Here is a 6,275-nt window from a genome sequence, read left to right as displayed (position 1 = left end):
TCAAACATAGTAGTTTTACAAAAACAGCCCTGTAATGAGAGATTATTAAATTGTTTGCTTCCAATTTAAATAATTGAACCGTGGAACAAGTATATCATGAAGTTTGGAGTTGGGTCGTATAATGCGCGTGGCCTCCGTCTTGGCCGCAGTCCAGGGGATAGGTTCACGTCGTTTCATCGTTGATGAACTTCTTGGGTTCTGTGATGTTTTGTGTGTTCAAGAGACTTTCTTAGCCAAACAGGATTTGGAAGGTCTAAATGCATTACATAATGAATTGTATGGGGTAGTAGGGGACTCTACTACTGATCTAACTACTCAAATGGTCCGAGGTAGGATACCCGGCGGTGTAGCTATCCTCTGGAATAAGAAATATGATCCACTTATTTCAGTTGTAAGATTGGGAGTGGATTGGGCTATTGGTATAGAGTTTAATTGTCATGATACAAAGTGTATCCTCATAAACATATACACTCCTTATGAGTGTCATGTCAATGAAGCAGAATATCTTAATCGATTAGCATTTCTTGGCTCTTTTATTCAAGATAATGCCTCAACCTGTATTTTCGTTGTAGGAGACATGAATGCTGACATCTCTGATATGAATTCTCTCTTTGCTAGACATCTAATTCATTTTTGCTCTGATGCTGTATACTCTCAAGCAAGGTTCTCCTGCCTGCTGATAGTTACACTCACATCAGTGAAGCATGGCACTCTACCTCATGGTTAGATCACTGTGTTGGTACAACTGATGCTCATGACTCAGTGGATGCCATGGAGATTCATTATGAGTTTGCAAATGCTGATCATATACCATTTTCTTTGTCTGTGAATGTTGAGAAGCTACCCGCTTTGTCTACTGTGGCTAGTAGCATCAACACAGGGAGACTGGATTGGTCTAAGCTAACTGAAGAAGATGTCCAGAATTATTTAATTAATACTGATAGGTTGCTGGGAAACATTTCATTGCCTAAAGATGCCATACAATGTTGTGATATTAACTGTAAAAATTCACAACATATTAATGACTTCTGTGTTTTATATGATTTAATTGTGAAATCACTTCATGCTGCCTGTAGGCCTTTTTATAAATTCCAGTGTGGACTTCAGAATATCAAGCCTGGATGGAATGAGCATGTGGCAGGGCTTCATGCCGAAGCTAGGAGGGCTTTTAAAGCCTGGATAGTGTCTGGTAGAGACAGACAGGGATCTTTATTTGAACAGAAGAAACGTGCAAATGCACATTTTAAATACGCACTTCGATACATCAAAAGGAATGAGAACTCGCTGAGGTCTGAGTCTCTGGCATGTAAGTTACAATATAAAAACTATAATGATTTCTGGAAAGAGATTAGAGCCATGAACAATAGTAAATTGCCCTTACCTACAGATATCGAGGGAGTCAGTGGATCAGATGCTATCTGTCAGATGTGGCGACAACATTATAATGAGTTGTTTAACTGTAATGGGAGGAATAATTTTGAGGTTGGATATGTTTATAATAATGAAAATGTGGTTATTAATTCAGAAGAGATACACTCTGCAGTATTGGGTTTAGATGACAACAAAGTTTGTGGTGCTGATACAATAACTACTGAACATCTAAAATATGCTAGCAGGAAACTTATTACTCTGCTTGCTATATGTATGACAGGATTCTTAGGCCATGGGTCTCTGCCTGAAGCCATTTTACCAGTTATATTAGTGCCTAAGTAAATGCATTGAACAAATCAATGACTGGATGTGCCAAAACTTTCTTCAATTAAACAGCGACAAAACTGAAGTAATTGTCTTTGGTGCCAGGGATGAACAATCAAAAGTCAGTGCACAGCTTAAATCTGTTATGTTAGAAAGCACACACCAAGCTAGAAATCTTGGAGTAGTGATAGATTCCGACTTGAATTTCAAAAAACACATTAAATCAATTACTAAGTCAGCCTACTACCACCTTAAAAATATATCGAGAATTAAAGGGCTAATGTCTCAGCAGGACTTAGAAAAACTTGTCCATGCATTTATTTTTAGTAGACTTGACTACTGTAATAGTGTCTTTGCAGGCCTTCCTAAAAAATCAATCAGACAGCTTCAGCTAATTCAGAACGCTGCTGCTCGAGTCCTCACTAGGACCAAAAAAGTAGATCACTTCACCCCAGTTTTGAGGTCTTTACATTGGCTTCCTGTTAACCAAAAAATTGATTTTAAAATATTGATGTTGGTCTACAAAGCCCTAAATGGTTTAGGGCCAAAATACATATCTGACCTACTGGTCCCTTATGAACCAGTCAGAGCTCTCAGGTCGTCTGGGACTGGGCTATTGAAAGTCCCCAGAGTAAGGACCAGACAGGGAGAGGCAGCCTTTAGTTTTAATGCACCCAAGCTCTGGAATAAACTTCCAGGGGACTTGAGGTCCGCTTCAACACTTGGCTCTTTTAAATCAGGTCTGAAGACCGTTCTGTTTCCGTTTTAACCTGAAATTTTAATTTCTCATTTTGATTTTTTTTTGGAATGTGTGCTCTATACTTGATGTATTTTTTTCTTGCTTAAATTCTTTTTTTGAATGTGTGCTCTATGCTTGATGTATTTTGTTCTTACTTGATGTATTTTGTTATTGCTTATGTAAAGCACCTTGAATGGCCTTGTGTCCGAAATGTGCTCTAAAAATAAACTTGCCTTGCCTTGCCTGTTCTTAAGGACAAAGCTGGCAAAATAAACAGCATAGACAATTATAGGCCCATAGCTTTAGCCAGCATTGTTTCCAAAATCTTGGAGAAAATCCTCCTTCAGGTTGGAAAAGTACATTCTTACCACAGATAACCAATTCGGTTTTAAACGTAAACATGGTACTGATATGTGTATATTTGCCTTAAAGGAAATCTTAGACCGATATAATAGCTTGAATTCCACTATCTTTACGTGTTTTATAGATGCTTCCAAGGCATTTGATCGTGTGAATCATCAGAAACTGTTCCTTAAGTTGCATCATAGAGGAGTGCCTAAAGTCAGTATTAGAATCTTAGTCTACTGGTACGCTCATCAGTCTATGCAGGTGAAATGGGGGGATTCTGTGTCAGAACCTTTCTATGTTGGTAACGGTGTACTCCAAGGTGGAATCCTATCTCCTTTTCTTTTTAATGTGTATATGGACGAATTGTCACAGCAGTTGAATGCATGAAATACAGGATGTGTGATTGGCAATAGTCTCATTAATCACCTTATGTATGCAGATGATTTGGTTATATTTTGCCCATATAGTGCTGGCTTACAACAACTTTTGAAGGTTTGTTCCCAATACAGTGTGGATTTTGATATTCGATATAATGCAAATAAAAGCAATATTATGATTGTCAGAGGCAAAGAAGACAGGAAATTGGTATTTCCTGAGTTCTTTTTATCTGGTACTGCTCTTAAAGTATGTGATGATGTGAAGTATTTAGGCCACCATTTTGTTAATGATTTGTCAGATGATAAAGATATCAACAGACAGTGTCGTAAGATGTATGGTCAAGCCAATATGCTTGCACGTAAATTTAACATGTGTTCTACTGCTGTAAAGGTTGCGCTATTTAGAGCATTCTGTACCCCGCTATATACTGCTCATTTGTGGCGCGCTTACAGAAAAAGCAATATGAAAAAACTAACTGTGGCTTATAATGACGGAATGCGGATGCTTCTCAGAATACCGAGATGGTCTAGTGCCAGTCAAATGTTTGTAAATGTTGGTGTGCCTACCTGTCATGCTTTAATTAGGAATTTGATGTATTGTTTTATGTGAAGGTTGACAGCATCTGAAAACAGTATTATTCAGGCATTGGCCAAGCCTGGGCTCAGCTCTGTCAGGTTCTCATCCACACTCTGGAGACATTGGAGGGCATCTTTGTATACTGCAAGTGTTGTATGGTGATCTCTTATTTTATTAGTTTTTTTTATCTGCATGCATTGATGTGCTTTTTTGTTGTTATTTTTGTATTGAGTCTATTTTTTATACATTGTACTATGGATCTTCATGTGTCCTGAATAAAATCATATTTAATTTTGATGTAAGATTTCTTAAGGCCAGGACACACCGGTCCGACTACCGACCGTCGCCAGAAAACGGAGTCTGCCGATGCAGGCAGCTTCATTCTCCCCGACGCGTCAAAAAAATGCGAGGAACACACCGAGCCAAAAACATGTGAAAACGTCATGCACGGACAATCTAATGCTATGTGCTGATTGTGTTTAGCCTACATAACAATCCGAACATTCTCTGATTCTATCGATAGCTTCCTAAATCATGTTTGACAAAAGTGAAACTAATATCTGCTCCGCTGCCGTGGCAGAGCAGAGACGGGCGAGCCCTCCACCAATCAGATTGCTCCGGCTGAAAGACTGGCCGACGCCGATTGAACATGTTGAATCGGCTGAAAAAAAGCCAGACGACATCTACGACGGCCGACATCACCGAACACACCAAACAGATTTGTGTCCCCGCCCCCTCCACACTCTCCGACCATGTCCGACGCCCGATTATCGGGCCGGTGTGTCCTGGCCTTTAGTCTGTGATGAGGGATGCTATTTAGTTGGCTTACACAATTTCTTCTCAAATTTGGTTAACATTGAGCGGGGTTGGTTGGCACATGACAAAAACTGTAAACATGTAGACTATTATATAGGAAGGTCTATTTGTTTCCTTGTGTGTGTATAGGCTATGTGTCTGTCTGTGTGTGGTTTGGTTTATGTATTCTCCTTTTTGTCTTTTTGGATTCAAATTAAATTAAATTAAATTAAACTTGTACAGTTTAGGCACAGATACGCCTACTCCATAGAAATCTCCATCGGGATGTTTTCCTGATGATTTTATGTTTGATCCATCATTTATCAGATCAATATTCTCAGCGTTGTCGTTCATATTGGCCGAATGGCCGCCTAACACAACGTGACCATGCTCTACATTCAGAATAAATGATTTGACGTGAACACTGTCAACAGTTAATGGGTGAGCACCTATGCGCTCTCTACAGCAGAATGACGCAGGTGGAGAGGCATTAACCACGGCCTGTATCCGCCTTTGAGACACTTTTTTTGGGACACATTTATCTGGCTGACTCGGCTTGATGACCAGACTGACAACTGCGCATTCTGCTTTCACTGCTGCGGCCTTGGTTCCATTCCCGGTCGGGGAACATGGTGAAAACAGTGAAGAACCTGTAACTTTTGCTATACCTGATCATTATCATTTTGACGTTCAAATCTGCCAAGGGACACCTGATGGATTTTTAGTCCATTTCCTTGAAGACTTGGCCAAAAACAGCTCCTCTTGTGACATTCAACGTTACTAGATTTGCAGGGAGAACCTTCTTTACATAAAAGGACACTTGTTGTATGTATAGTATTGATTTTGGCAGGCTCTTTCTGATGATGCATTGGCCGGGATACAAACCCGGGTCAACAGCTTGGGAAGCAGCTATAGCTGTCATGCCCTCCCTGATGGTCTAGTGGCTAGGATTCTAACCTTTCACCGCCGTGGCCTGGGAATTTGCGTTTAACATAGTGATGCTCTCGATACTTCTCAATAGTGTTTCCTTGCTTGGCCGCACCTGCTTTGCCAGGAGAAATGTAATATGTGCTAACTCTGCAGATGAGTGGGGATAAGGTCAAGCTAACAAATCCTAGACATTAGAGAAGATTTTATTCAGATGTGTGTTGTCATCCTGTCATCAGTGCCTCCCTGATAGTCAAGTGACTAGAGATTTGGGTCCCGGTCAGAGAACCTGGTTTGAACACTGTGAAGAACCAGCTACTTTCCAAGACAATTTGATTACCTTTCTTCCACTCAAGGACTCTGGTCTACCTGATAATAATCTGGCCCTAATGATCTTGAAGCTAGTAGGATTCCCTGCCCTGGGATCCCCTGATGGATTTCTAGTCCATTTCCCTGAAGACTTGGTCTACACCACCTCCTCTTGGCATCACCTGCTTTGCCAGGAGAGATGGAATGTGCCACCTCTGCAGATGAGCGGGAAATAGGTCAAGGTCCATTACAGTCAACGTTTGTGGCGATTGGCCCAGACCTCAGCAGCGGATCTCAATTTATATTCACTGATTTAAGTTTTGATTTTCTTTTATTTTCAATGTCCTTTCAAATGCGACATCCGCGTTTGTCGGGCTGGCCTCGCTCTGCGGTCCAGCAACAAATCTCGTTTAGAATGAGTGTTTGTATTGAATTGAATTGCGTTGCGTTGTGTGGGCCCAGGTCACTAAATTGGCAACCAATGGGGAATCTTATAAAAAAGAGACAG

This window comes from Ammodytes marinus, assembly GCF_949987685.1.
Source record: "Ammodytes marinus genome assembly, chromosome: 22".
In the NCBI taxonomy this organism is placed as follows: Eukaryota; Metazoa; Chordata; class Actinopteri; order Uranoscopiformes; family Ammodytidae; genus Ammodytes; species Ammodytes marinus.
The sequence above is the reverse complement of the archived record's forward strand: the minus strand, read 5'-3'. Positions refer to the sequence as shown.